At 37.0% G+C, this 15361-nt stretch overlaps 1 protein-coding gene across 6 annotated transcripts in view; it reads left to right on the top strand.

Annotated features, from left to right (window-relative positions):
• The first annotated feature begins 7008 nt into the window (after positions 1-7008).
• Positions 7009-15361, top strand: part of LOC127966948 (NACHT, LRR and PYD domains-containing protein 3-like) — a 75581-nt gene continuing 67228 nt past the window's right edge. For all 6 annotated transcript variants that reach the window (XM_052568290.1, XM_052568288.1, XM_052568289.1 and 3 more), the window contains exon 1: positions 7009-7082. The gene's annotated coding sequence lies outside the window, so the exon portion shown is untranslated. The remainder of the gene's footprint in view (positions 7083-15361) is intronic.

The following is a 15361-nucleotide window of genomic DNA, read 5'->3' as shown; positions in this document are numbered from 1 at the left end:
CAAGTTATAGACACTGAAGTGCCTTGAAATATATATATATTTTTTTTACCACACTGATTTTCTTTTTTATTTGATATAAAAATAGATGAAATCAATCCTGGAGTAATCTAGAAAAGTACTGGGTGTAATGTCAAGTGTCTCATAAGTTTGTGTTTAAAATCTGAATAAGATATCATGAGAAATGAGACTCCCGCAACCGTTTTTCTGAGACTATAGGTGTTTCTCAGTGTCAAGGAAGCCAGAATACATTATTGACATCCGTCGAAGGACTGTACCAATGTCAAAGATCCTCAGAATTTCAACCAATGACTGAGTCCTTCGTTCGAAAAATATCCCATATACAGGACCGGATGCATATGTGTAGCCTTCGTGCTCTCAAATCACCCACAGTCTTATATGCGCAGCTTTGCTTTCTTGTTCAAAAAAAACAAAAATGTCAGACGTTAGCGGAGTCTGAGCGTTAATGGGGCAATATGCTTTCAAATGTAAGTATATTTACGTTATCAAACATTTGTTATAACGTTTAACATTTAAATGCCAGAACAAATTACTACCTATGCTACTGTGCTTATAGGACTGATATTATAAATTATACAAATACAAATTACGTTATTGATGGCTAACTGAACTGGACCTTTCATTTAACAATTGTTAGCTTGGTTGGCGTCACCGGCATTTCTTTTTTAAACAACTAATTAAGTTGTCCAAAGTAATTTAACGTTAATATCATACAATTCACAGCATTATTCATAGCTTTCTCATCTTTTTTAACAGGGACCAAGGAACAAAGGGAGGCATTCATACGTCTCTGTGTAAAAAACAATCAGATGTTCACAGTTAAGTGATAGCTGTGTGATGATCTTTGTATTTCTCCCCCTGTCATTCACAGGCTTATTTTGGAGAAGACTGGGCTCGAAGGGAGGGTTTCCCGCGCCCAGGCAAAAGAAAAAGCGGGATCATTTAAAAACCAAGTGCAAGCTGGGAGATAAGTATGGAAATAATTGTTTATCCACATTTTAATGTAACTTGTGATTTTTGCAGTAAGCCTTGAATGTAAATCTGAAAGACTTGGGCCTGCTTCCAGCAAGTATATGCAGTGCAGTGTACAATAGTGCTTATCAGTGTTGTGGGTAACGCGTTACAAAGTAACGCGTTAGAGTACTCTAATTACTTTTTTCCTGAAATTTGTAACTTAACGCGTTAGTTTCGTGCGTAAGTAATCAGTAACTTCGTTATTTTTTTTAAAAAAGTAATCCGTTATTTTAAGGAAAGGAAAATCCCGACTGCAGCCTGCTTTTTGTCAGACAGTAGTCCTAGGTCTATTGTGCCACCTGCGGATGTACAGTATCAGCGGAGCCGAAACTCTGTGATCGTAAAGTCAATGGCTGTGATGCGTCTGTGCCCTGCGCCTGACCCTGTGTGTGTGTGGGTTTTTTTTTTTTTTTTTTTTGAACTCCCGGCAAGATGGCAGAGAGGACAGCGTTTGGTTTATGGAAGTATGCACATTATTTTCAATTTGTCAACGAAAAAGAAAAGAACATAACGGTAAAATGCACACTCTGCTTTGGTGAAAAGCTTCTGTCGACCGCCAAAAATTCTACCTCAAATTTAACGCTACGTTTTAATCACTACTTTGAAGAGTAAATGTAAGAGGACTGTGTTAAAGCGAATTTAGGCTTGTGACTGTGAGTGACACTTTAATAATAATTAGTTCGGCTATTAAGCGATTTGTCATTTGCCTGTGTGGCAGTGAAGGATTTGATTCGGTTTGTTATCATTTTTGTTTGACAGGCAGCTGTTAATTTCTGTTAGATCATTGGCTGGCTGGTTGTTCATCATTTCTAAATGGATTTAAATCTGCAAGCCTGTTTAAGGTTGTGTTTACAAGTAAGCATACTTGTACTTTGATAACTGCATTATTTAAAGTTAAAGAAAAATCAGGAGTTATCTTGTGGTGCTCATAATATACAGTAGCCTAGGCTACCCGGCCTGGGTAACGTTAGGTGCGAATTTTGATTAATAATATGTTCTGTGATAATAAATAAATAAAACGCCATGTGGAATAGCCGATTGCTGACTGTCTATTCTGTTATTGTTATCCTGCAGTGTTAATTTAGTCGGATGACTGACATTATTCATTGTCGGGATTCACGACTTCTAGGTGCATTTAAAGGGGCCAGGGGCTATATCTGTCGTGTGTCGTGTGTGAGCCGATGCAAACGGCTTTTAATTTTTGGTAACGCATGAGTACTCTAACGCGTTACTTTTATGAATAGGTAACGCTGTATCATAACTGATTACTTTTAATTGATGGTAACGTTGTAACCTAACTAACTACTTTCCAAAGTAACTATACCCAACACTGGTGCTTATATACTACCATTCAAAAGTTTGGGGTCAGTGAAATTTTTAATTGAATTTTTTGGAGGAAATAAATCAATATTTGTATTTATCAAGGAATAATTCATTTGATCGAAAGTGACAGTAAAGACATTTATAATGTTACAAAAGATTATATTTCAAACAAATGCTGTTCTTTTGAACTTCATATTCATTAAAGAATAATAAAAAAAAAAAATTAAAAAAAAAACGTACAACTGTCAGACCAACAACTGTTTTAAACATTGATAATAAATGTTTCTTGAGGATCAAATCCTCACATTATACTGATTTGTGAAGGATCATGTGACACTGAAGACTGATGATGCTGAAAATTCAGCTTTGATCACAGGAATAAATAACACTTTACTTTATATTCACATAGAAAACAGCTGATTTACACTAATATTATTTAATACTATAACTGATTTTTCTAAGGTTTTTTTTTTTTTTTTTTTTTAAGCGCAGCCATGGTTAGCAGAAGATGATTCTTTTAAAAGCATTTACAATCGAACTGACCCCAAACTGATCATCACAACTTTTTGATCTTCACTGTTTAAGAATGGAAGTATCCTGCCACAGGTCAAGGGACAGTGGATGGCAGGGCGACCGCAGCAGCAAATTTGCCCTGATTGACTGATAGACCACTTGCCTCATTGCCTCGATCCAAGAGGAAAAATCAGGTCCAAGCACTGAAGGCAGAGGCCAGTATGAAGAGCAGGAGAACGTGAAAGACAAGAGCAAAGAGAGAGCAGGGCTCAGAGGAGAGAAGAGGAGAAGGGAGCGAGAGGATCCAATCGTACAGCTTCTAAAGGAGGATATTAAATACCGGAGGGAGGCAGATGAGAGAAGGGAGCAGAGGACAGAGAGAGGGCAAACCGCTTTTATTTTTGCTCTTGGAGCCCACATGGAAAAAACCTATATAAACATATATGTCACATATATTAAAAACCTATATTGAAACATCTCAGTACACATATATATGTGCATACATATGCACCTATATGTTCACCTATAATAGTAAAATTAAAATCCATAGCTGCTAGGCAACATAAATAAAAGTCCAAAATGTAGAAATGTACATTATTTATTTACTCAAGCTCAATCAAATAGTACAAAACAAAAAATATGAGCTAGGCATCATGTATGACAGTCAAAAATTATATATGAGCTACAAAATGACCAGATTCTGCCATTTAGCTATACAGAAGACATACAGTATCTTGCATGTATAGGGCTTATATGTGGATATGAAGAAGCAATACAGGAGACCTATATATGCACATATGCACCTCTATTTTGCCTATATGCAGCATATATTTTATCATACAGTATATGTGCATATATGCAGCATATGTGTGCATATACACTGCATATAGGTTTCATATATGTGCATATATCCACATATAGGTTCTTTATGAGGTCGGCGGAAAAATTAAGTCAATAAAATTTAACTGGTTTGGTCTTTGCCCCTTAATTATTTAATATAAGCTGTATATCCATTATTTAAAAACCTTGTTTTTACGAACCTTTACCGTCTCAGGGATTGGAACTCAACATTTAGTTAAATTTCTGTGATGGTGGAGATTGTAGAAATGACCAGACCCAAGTACGGAGTTAGCCCCAATTAAATGGTTTAATTTATAGCAAGCCGAAGCCACTAAATAGTGTGCGAGTTATGTACAATGCATATTAGGAAAAAAGGAAAATACACTGAATTAAGGGGAAAACAGGGAACGAGGGCGGTGTCCAAAATCAACAAAATGAATAAAACAAAAATAGGTCCTGAACTAAGTTTCAAAACCCTCTAACCTAACTAACCAAAGAAAAAGGTAGAAAACAAACCCGAAATCTTCGGCGTATGTGACGCCTCAACTAAACTATCCTAACTAACAAACCAAAAATACAATTAGGGCACTCAAAAAACACCTGTTAGCTGTGGCAGTGTGTATGTGTGTGTGTGTGTGTGTATATATATATATATATGTGTGTGTATATATATATATATATATATATATATATATATATATATATATATATATATATATATATATATATATAATGGTGAAGACAGTAAAGGGAGGGACAAAAGAGACATGCAGCACATAACACTTGTTCTTTAGACCGCAATGGATAAACAAAACAATGTATTAAACAATATCTTCACTCTTATTTACAACGTTTTGTGATTCGGTATTCCCTCTTCAAAATGTAATTAATTAATTAATTTCATCTTTGTTACATTATGTTTTTTTTTACATTTCTATATTGATAACTATATACATTAAGCTGCAATTCATTTAAACAACATTTTCATATCTATAACTATACGTATATAACAACTTTTAGAACTATATAGAACAAGACGAGAAGAACACAAGTAGCCAGATAACGAACAATAGACTGACTCGTTCTCGAGTCAAGAACCGCTTCTGTCAGACGCGTCCGATTCGTGAACCGAGGAGCTGATGATACTCCGGATGTGTGATTCAGCGTGAAGCAGACCGACCCACAGAGCATCTGAACTGAACTGATTCTGTGCTAATGTTATGAGCCCAGGTAAACCGAAGGCTTGAATCAAGGGCAATCATCGCCAATGACGCCATTACGTCGAGCGCAAAAGAACCGGTGAACCGTTTTCTTCAACCGGTTTATTGAATCGAACTGTCTGAAAGAACTACTGGTGATCTGAAAACCGATGCAACTGGTTCTTCACTCAATATTGCAGACTGAATATTGTAATGAGCAGAGTGAGTGTTATATAAATAAGACTCTGAACTTTCTGATTTATGAAGCAGTGATGGCACTGTGCTTGTGACTAGAGGTGCTGTAACACAGGGTAAGATTAGGATGAAGGTTGTGTTTTGGTTACCATTTCCTCAAATTTAAGGCCCTAACTACACCCAAACAGTCACTGTGGGTCATAGTCTCATACAGTTGAGCAGATGCATACTGTATATACAAGGGCAAAGAGCACACATTGTTTATTTTCCCTTAAGAATTCCTTTTGTGTAATCTTTATGACTCATATCATTGCTGTTATAGTTATAGCCTAGAGTTATAAATCATGCAGTGAGTTTGTGGGTGGTGCTGTCATGAAATTTGAATACTGAATTAGAAAAATAAAGTCTCTAAATGTACAAATTATGGGTGATTCCCAAATAGTCGACGAATCGATGCTTTGATTCGAGGAGCCTGATTCGACTACTAATCTAACAGTCGAATATTCACAGTGTGTTATTGATTATGCCATTCTGACTATATGAGCTCAAATGTCTGATTTCACATAGAACTATATTCGGTTTTATCCCAATAAGTTAATATACAGCCTATTATGATAAAGCTGTAAGAATCTGAAAAGAAAGAAGCTTTAAATTAATATTTTAAAGTGCGTGAATAAATCCAACCAGATTTATAGATTTATGTTTCACTTTCTATGATCCATGACCGACAGAGGATCATCTTGGCGGCAGGGATTTAAAACTTTACCAAGGCTCAAACTGACACAGACAGAGACTGGATTTTTTCGAACAGGTAGGGTACAAGTGATTTCAAATATTTCAGCCAGTGTGTATATATATATATATTGTGAATATATTATTTACCTGATACAAGATGCATTTGGTTTTGAGTCAAGTGCTTCACTGTACTGTGAAATCTCTCTAGCGAGCAGGACAATCAACAAAGCAGAATATAATAACTATGACTGGACTGTCATACCCATACCATTATAATGAGAACACCATTATAATAAAACGCTGTGAATCTTTAGAGTTTGGCGGCTGTGTTTCTGCACATTGTTTTGTGAAGAACGCATCTACAAAGGGAGTTCAGAGCCCTTCAGATATGTTCATTTGCATTAGGGCTCTTTTTACAGATAGCCTGTTAGTCCTAATATTAACGTTATGTTGTATAAAAAATGAATCGTATTCTATATGAAATTTTGAGTTCAATCCCATTGAATAAAAACTTGCTATCAAATTCTCACTCTACTGGTCATCTTCAGCACGCGCAGCTCAAAACAGAAATGCAGAACATTAATAACTTCTGTCATACAGGCTAACTTTATAATGAGAGCACTATTGTAAATTAGTTTTAATTGTTAGGGTTTCGCTGACGTTTAGTGTTAACTATCTGTTAATCAAATCGTTATTTACCCCGTTTGTATCTGCGAGGCATTTGTTACACATTTTCCCTTTGTGTTAACATCAGTAATTATGACTGTCGAATGTCTGAATTGACTAAATGTATTTTATCCCACCCCCAAACATATGATTCGACTATCAGTCGAATATCAGCTAGATTAAAAAATTCTGATTCGACTATGAGGGACACCCCTAGTACAAATGTAGTAAAATGTGTGAAAATTTAAATAATGGTTAAAATAAGTTTTAGGAAAAATATCATTTGTTTAAAATAATGAATTATAAGACCTTGATATACAAACCAAAGTTATATATTGAGCATTATAATTAATAATTCACTCAGTTTCTAATTCATACTGAAATGTACTAGAGTAGCATTTCCAGTCTATTTTACAATAGCATGTTAGTTTGTACTATGACCCGAATCTGTCTGAGTCCAGAAAAAAATGAAATCATTGACCTGTGAAATCACTGACTCCACCCAACACACACACACACAGATCTCTTGCTACTTTTAATGAAGACAAACAACAACTTGATGTAGAGGAAACTTCACAGGTAATCTTAAAAATACCTTTTTTATATAATTTTGTTAAATGAAACAATGTAAGATGCTGCACACTAAAAAAAACATTTGGTTTAATCGTGTGTATTCAATAATTGAGTTATCTGGAGTAACCACAAAGTTTTACTTGAGACAGGATTGTCTCAAAAAAAAGAAATGTGTCAACTGATAGAAAGTTGAATATTATCTTCAGATTATGTGTTATGACAGAAAACAGTTAATTTATGGTCTGTATTTATTTAAAAATCTATAATTTACTCATGATGTAGAAAATAAAAATAACTGAAGGAAAATAAATTAACAAAGTGATATCATGAGTCAGACGGTCATCTGAATATGAAAGAAAAAGTCAGGAGAAGGTGTTCTTTGTCCTGTAATCAGTGGTGAATGAGACATATGGTAATCTGAGGGGGCTTTCACATCTCTAATTCAGTTAATTTGGTTAGAACCAAGGGCAAACAATTATACATTGTAGCATTTTTCAGCTTTTTTGGTTCCTTTTCACACCACACTGATTGCTTTGGTCCGAACCAGTTGAAACAAACCAAAATGCAGTCACATGACAACATCCACATCACTCATTGGCCATGACGTATTTCCTAAACTGATTTTCGATTGGTCAGAATTTACATGCGGGGAAATTCCAACATAAAAGTAAAAGCCAGCAAACAACACTGAGACAACACAACTACACGACAACACGACTGCGTGGGCTGGTTTTGTCCCTGGCCATAATCTATTACATTGTTTGTATACACCACAATATGCAAAAAATATATTTCTATAATGAAGCGCGGATGCAGTTTAAAACAGCGTTCTAATGCACTGCAAACGGCGAGCGGGGATTGCTCGTAACTTCAAGCGGACGCGTGCATTAATTCTTCTTAACTCTAACATGCCCATGGTTCAGTTCATGCTCGTTCAGTCCAAAAATGATCAGTACTTTTTGCAGTTGGGTCTGTTCGAGGTCGGTTCGTTTGAAAGCGTACCGAGACCACCTCTTCAAGCAGGTTTCGGTAAGCTTGTTTGGTCCGCTTTTGGTGCGCACCCGAGTGCGATTGCTGCTTTCAAACCTGCCCAAAACGAACCGCACCAAAGGGGGAAACGAACTCTGGTACGAGTCAACCAAACTAAATGAGGCAGGTGTGAAAGCAGCCTGAAAGTTCGACTCTTTGTAGACTGCTCTGACTGAGTGTTCTTGTGTTCTGGATGAGGAATGGCTGTGAGCAGATCTCTGAAAGGCTGAACATTTTTATTATAGTCTATTAGAAATAATTGCAGTGTGAACTGAATTACTGTCACCGTTCTCAAATAGTGGACTGTAAGTCTTAATGGGCCTGTCACAATACCCATACCTGTGATCTTTGCACTTGAGCACCTGTCTGCTTAAATTCTGTATTTCCTGTATTTGGTCCAAGTGTTCTAGCCGGTGTGAAAACTGCAAGTGTGTGAAGAACTTTTGATTGACTGATAAGACACACTTACAACATAGTTTTGTAAAAATGCATTGGATTGAGTGTGCATTAAAGAGACTGTGCTTTGCCATTTTTGAGCTTTGCACTCCGGGTCATTTATGATTTCTCAGTGCTATATCCTCTAATATTTTTTATCTAGAGCGCTTCAATAAAACCTTTTTTCCTCCTTGCATTTAGTATGATTAAATCAGCATGTTAATAATATTTCAGAGATGGCATTGTAGATGAATAAGTAAAGACAGCTACAAAGCTGCTTGCACTGCACTATTTTGTCACTTTATATCTTATTTTTGTGCATCAATCTATTAAATTACTTAGTTTATGTAACAATGATCCACACTCTAACGTTTTATTTTACATGAATAACCAGCAGGACAAAACACAAACATTTTGGCTCTTCTAGAGACATTGGCTAATGAATGATGATGTGATTATAATTAATGATTTAAAAAGTGGGTGGATGGACTGAATTATTTAACACACTGAAGAAGAATTTTTTTTTTTTAATTTTTAAAAGAAGACTATTTCTGTGCAGATCATTGTTTCATATATGAAGGAAAAGCTCAAATTTAAGTTGATTTCTACTCATTATTTTATTGTTTTCACTTTGTTTTCAGTAGAAAATTATTTTGTTAATGTCAAGTCAAGTCACCTTTATTTATATAGTGCTTTAAACAAAATACATTGCGTCAACCAACTGAACAACATTCATTAGGAAAACAGTGTGTCAATGCAAAATGACAGTTAAAGGCAGTTCATCATTGAATTCAGTGATGTCATCTCTGTTCAGTTTAAATAGTGTCTGTGCATTTTATTGCAATCAAGTCAACGATATCGCTGTAGATGAAGTGACCCCAACTAAGCAAGCCAGAGGCTACAGCGGCAAAGAACCAAAACTCCATCGGTGACAGAATGGAGAAAAAAACCTTGGGAGAAACCAGGGTCAGTTGGGGGGCCAGTTCTCCTCTGACCAGACGAAACCTGCAGTTCAATTCCAGGCTGCAGTACGTATGGGATCCGGGTAACTGCAGTGACCCTCTGATCTCGATACAGGCTGGATCTGGTGGCTTCGGTGACCTCAGAATAAGAGAGAAACAGACTAATATTAGCATAGATGCCATTCTTCTAATGGTGTAGCAAGAACATGAAGTGTTCCCGGTTCCGGTTTACCTAATTAATGCAGCCTAAAAATAACGGATTTGGATATTAAAAGTAAAGTGTGAAAGTGAAGTAAAAGTGAAGTGACATTCAGCCAAGTATGGTGACCCATACTCAGAATTTGTGCTCTGCATTTAACCCACCCGAAGTGCACACACACAGAGCAGTAAACACACACACACTGTTAGCACACACCCGGAGCAGTGGGCAGCCATTTATGCTGCGGTGCCCGGGGAGCAATTGGGGGTTCGATGCCTTGCTCAAGGGCACCTAAGTCGTGGTATTGAAGGTGGAGATAGAGCTGTTCATGCACTAACCCCACCCACAATTCCGTCCGGCCCGAGACTAGAACTCACAACCCTTCGATTGGGAGTCCAACCCTCTAACCATTAGGCCACGACTTCCCATACTAAGTATATTACTATGTTATGTGTAAGCCATGTTAAAAAGATGGGTCATTGTTCTAGATTTAAACTGCAAGAGTGTGTCTGCCTCCCGGACAGTTAGGTAGGTTATTCCAGAGTTTAGGTGCCTAATAGGAAAAGGATCTGCAGCACGCAGTTGACTTTGATATTTTAGGTATTATTAACTTGCCTGAGTTTTGAGAACGTAGCGGACGTAGAGGAGTATAATGTAAAAGGAACTCATTCAAATACTGAGGTGCTAAACCATTCAGGGCTTTATAAGTAATAAGCAATATTTTAAAATCTATACAATGTTTGATAGGAGCCAGTGAAGTGTTGACAGGACCAGGCTAATATGATCATACTTCCTGGTTCCTGGTACATTTTGGACTAGCTGTAGTTTGTTTACTAAGCGTGGAGAACAATCACCCAATTAAGCATTACAATAATCTAACCTTGAGGTCATAAATGCATGGATTAACATTTCTGCATTTGACATGGGAGCATAGGCCGTAATTTAGATATATTTTTGAGATGGAAAAATGCAGTTTTACAAATGCTAGAAACGTGGCTTTCTAAGGCAAGATTGCTATCAAATAGCAAACCTAGGTTCCTAACTGATGACAAAGAATTGACAGATCAGCCATCAAGTTCTAGGTTATTACATGCAGAGTTTTTTTATATCCTATAATTAACACCTCTGTTTTTTCAGAATTTAGCAGTAAGAAACTACTCGTCATCCAATTTTTTTATATCGACTATGCAATCCGTTTTTCAAATTAGTATATTTCACCAGGCCGCAAAGAAATATATAGTATCATCAGCATAACAGTGAAAGCTAACACCGTGTTTCCTGATGACATCTCCCAAGGGTAAAATGTAAAGCGTGTAGAGTAATGGCCTTTGTACTGAGCCTTGAGGTACTCCATACTGCACTTGTGTTCGATATGATTCCTCTTCATTCACTGCTACAAATTGATGGCTGTCATTTAAGTAAGATTCAAACCATGCTAATGCACTTCCATTAATGCCAACAAAGTGTTCAAGTCTGTGCAAAAGATTGTTGTGGTCAATAGTGTCGAATGCAGCACTAAGATCCAATAGCACTAATAGAGAGATACACCCTCGATCAGATGATAAGAGCAGATAATTTGTAACTCTAAGGAGAGCAGTCTCAGTACTATGATACAGTCTAAATCCTGACTGGAAATCCTCATGGATCCCATTTTTCTTTAAGAAGGAATATACTTGTGGGGATACCACCTTTTCTAGTATCTTGGAGAGTAAAGAGATATTCGAGATCAGTCTATAATTAACTAGTTATTTGGGGTCAAGTTGTGGTTTTTCGTAGCGTTTTCATTCGAAATTATCACTGTTCTTTTCTCCTCTCCTCTCTCTCGCTCCAGTTTTTCACAAGTTCATCAAACAACTGTGGTAAGAAGATTTCATTTTCATATTTCATAGAACGGGTGTATCAAAAGCCCTGGTAGTAGACCCCTGGTGTCCTAGGTTCAGATTGTATACTTAAAAGAGCCCTTCCCCTACCAAATTGGCTTCTTTGGTCAAATGTCACATTGTCATTCACCACATCAGTAAAACTACTAAAACGCTCTGCCATATTTCCACACTGTAACAGTCAAGTAATTTCAACTTTAGTATAACAAATAAACAAAAATACTGTTCTGAACAGCATAAATTGATAACAGTAATTAGCTTTTCGGCAAATTAATTGGTTGAAAGTTTGAATTCAAATTGGTGACATGTCTTTGTAGAAAAAAATCATCAACCATCATATAAAATAGTCCTTCAGTCCTTGAGGAAAATAAAACTAAAACCAGTCACTGCAGCTTCCCATGGAGAACGAACAGACATCAATCTTCAGATGAATCCTTAAAAGGTCACGGAACCATTGTAACGGGTCCCAGTAAAGGGGAATCCACTCTGCGTTGTTGATGTCAGCCAATAAAGAAACTTCAGAACTCTCTCTGCTTACCACTGGCTTTATTTTCTGCATAAATGGGGAAATATGTTGAAAATATGAATTTTGTGATCTCTTGATTAAACACCATTTAATGCCTCGACAAACCACGAGACAAACTTCTCTCAGCTCAGAAGGAAGTGAACTGAGCGAGCAATTTCACAAAAGAATATACATGGAGTTAATCTGCTTAGCATAAACTAGCATAAAACAAAAATAACAATAACATGAAATGAATAACAAAGATAGCACTCAAAACTACAACATACCTGCATAAATGGGTAAATATGTTGAAAATATGAATTTTGTGATCTCTTGATTAAACACCATTTAATGCCTCGACAAACCACGAGACAAAATTCTCTCAGCTCAGAAGGAAGTGAACTGAGCGGGAAAAGCGCTCCACAGCGAGAGAGCAAGTATATACTCTTAAAGTGATAATGCACTTTAAACTTTAGTTTGACATTGTTTTAATATTGAATCAAACTAGTTTGCATATAATTTGTAAATGAAAGGGATTAATAACAGTATTTAATTTAAAGGGAGGGGGGGGGGTGAAATGCTATTTCATGCATACATGGAGTTTTTTATACTGTTAAAGAGTTGGATTCCCATGCTAAACATGGACAAAGTTTCAAAAATTAAGTTGTACGTTTGAAACCTTCCGGTTTGTCACAAGTTTCGGAACGTTTTTTTTCAGTATGGGTCTGTGTGACGTTAGATGGAGCGGAATTTCCTTTTATGGGTCCTAAGGGCACTTAGGCACGCGCTCCCGTATAGCAGAGCAGAGACATTCACTGATCAGAGCGAGAGACCGAAATGTCACAAAAGAAATGTGTTTTTGGTTGCGAGGGCAAGACAACCCTGCACAGATTACAAAAAGAAAAAAACATTAAGGGACCAGTGGACGGAGTTTATTTTTAAAGAGCATCGACAGAGTTGTGCAAGTGTTTTGGTTTGTTCCCTGCATTCCGAAGATGCTTGTTTTACAAACAAGGCCCAGTTTGACGCCAGATTTGCGTATCGTTTATTTCTTAAGAATGATGCAATTCCAACGAAAAAGGGTCACGATCGTGTGTTGGAACCGCAGGCGGTGAGTAAAACTGCTTAATATATCTCTGTGTTGTTAACTTAGCTATCAGCGCGTAAGCACATCAAGTAAACCTTGTACACCTTTAAAGAAAAAAAAAGACGACATAAATTGTTACTTAGTCATTTTCCAAAACCGCTATGTGTAACGGAGGCCAGCGAGTAGTGCTGTGCAGGTAAGTAGTGCAGCCTCCTTATTAGTGCATCTGCCTCCCATGCCGGAGACCCGGGTTCGAGCCCCGCTCGGAGCGAGTGCGAGGAGAGTCAGAAAGGACCCAGGAGAGAGGGGTAACATAAGCAAATATATACAGTTTCAATGCATACCACATAGAGACGCTGTTGTAGTCGTTGCTGCTGCTGCTCTCGTTCAGTTTCAGCCTCGGGATCTGATTCTGGATCATAAATAAACGGCTGAATCTGACTGTTAGCCATGGTTTGTTTTGGATGATGTTTTTTTTTTCCTCACGGTAATGTCACAACTTCTTAACGCTCTCAATGCAAAAGCCTACTCGCGCTCGTAACTCTTTAGCTCCGCCCACACGTCACGCCTCCAGCGGCTTGTGTTTTTCCAAAAAAAATCGGCACAGACTATTTTTCTCTTATGAATATAATAAAACTAAAGATTTTTTGGAGATATGAAGGATGCAGTACTACTCTATAGGTACTCAAGATAAACAGGAGTTGGACTGAGATTCTGTTTCAGAGAATGATGGATGAGCAGGAACATGTGCATCTCATGAGATTAAATGGTTACAGAGATCGCATCTGTCAATTTCTTGAGTCCCGGGCACAGGGTGTATCACACAAGGCCTTGTACCAAGCCTGAGCTCGACTGGCCCCGCTGGTCTGCACTCATATTGCTGTTAATGTTCCAGGACAGTGCACACGTCATTTACATGCTTCTTTATGTTTTGAAGAAATGCTTTCGCTAATAGACTGTCTGAAAGATTTAGCACTTAAGCAGCACAGTGATTTCCATTAAACTATGCTGCACATATCAGAGGATTATTAAGGCACGGTATAGCGATATCACTCTAGTCAAATCAGCTAGACTTTTAGATGTGCTCAGGCACGGTTAAGATCACCTAGTCTGAGTATAGAGCTAATACTGCTCTTAGTTCAGAGGAACTTCTTCAGTCTATCTGTTCTTCTCCTAACAGTATATTTCAGTGTAGTCTGTGTGCCTCTGTTTATCTCTATATGTCTGTGTTTGTCACCAATCATTTTACTCAGTGTTAAGACAGATACATTATGTGTGGGTCTTTTGAGGACACACAACTCACAATTCCGACACTTCACAGGTCTCTCAACTCAACTGTATCTCAGTCCTCTAATCAAATGTAGACACATTTTATCTCACAAGCTTTAACTCATTCATTTATATCATGTGAATAATTCAGTCTGTCCACAGCAATATATTCTGTCAGATCTCAGCTTTCACATCTGACTACCTCTCCTCGAGCTTGTTGATGTACACTAAGTAGAAATGCAAAAGGCCCTTTTTACCGCCGCACGTACCGCCGTTGACAGCCTTTGACCATTGAGTGGCGCTTTATCCACAAGTTATCAAACAAGTGCATCAAAGCACATTTTTGCTAATAGACGTCAGTTTTGCCTCACTGACGTGTTAGATTTGATGGCTTCAGTCAGGGAAATTGAAAGAAAAACACTGTAGTTCAAATATTTAATATTTAATATCCACAGATGAAAGTTTAGTAGGCTACTTATGAAGTTATGTGCATTTCTTAGAACGAATTCAAGCAGGATAAATGTCAAGCCTGTGTCTGAGCCTGTGCTTACATTTTCTCTAAGCTACATGGTATTAAACCATATTTTAGATTTGACACATTTAAAAGGTGTGCAGTATTATTTATACTATATTGATTATGCGTTATATTATTCAAAAGAAATTGTGGTTTACTTTGCATCGGAGCATTAAAAGTGGTAGCCTATTTTAGGGGGGTAGGCTACATGGATTAATATGCAAAATGTCAATATTTTCATATATTATGCCTATATTTTAATTTATATTTTCAATAATAAATATATTTTTTCCTTTAAAACAACATGCATTTTTGTTATTCGTTACCTGTCCTTTAACTTATTGGGGAAAAAGACATTTGTCTGTAAACTGATTAAGAAATTGTTGCATGTTTAAACATGAAGCA

The sequence above is a fragment of the Carassius gibelio genome, chromosome A4 (assembly GCF_023724105.1).
Source record: "Carassius gibelio isolate Cgi1373 ecotype wild population from Czech Republic chromosome A4, carGib1.2-hapl.c, whole genome shotgun sequence".
NCBI classification, from domain to species: domain Eukaryota; kingdom Metazoa; phylum Chordata; class Actinopteri; order Cypriniformes; family Cyprinidae; genus Carassius; species Carassius gibelio.
Note: the sequence above shows the minus strand (reverse complement) of the source record. Positions and strands in the feature narration are given on the sequence as shown.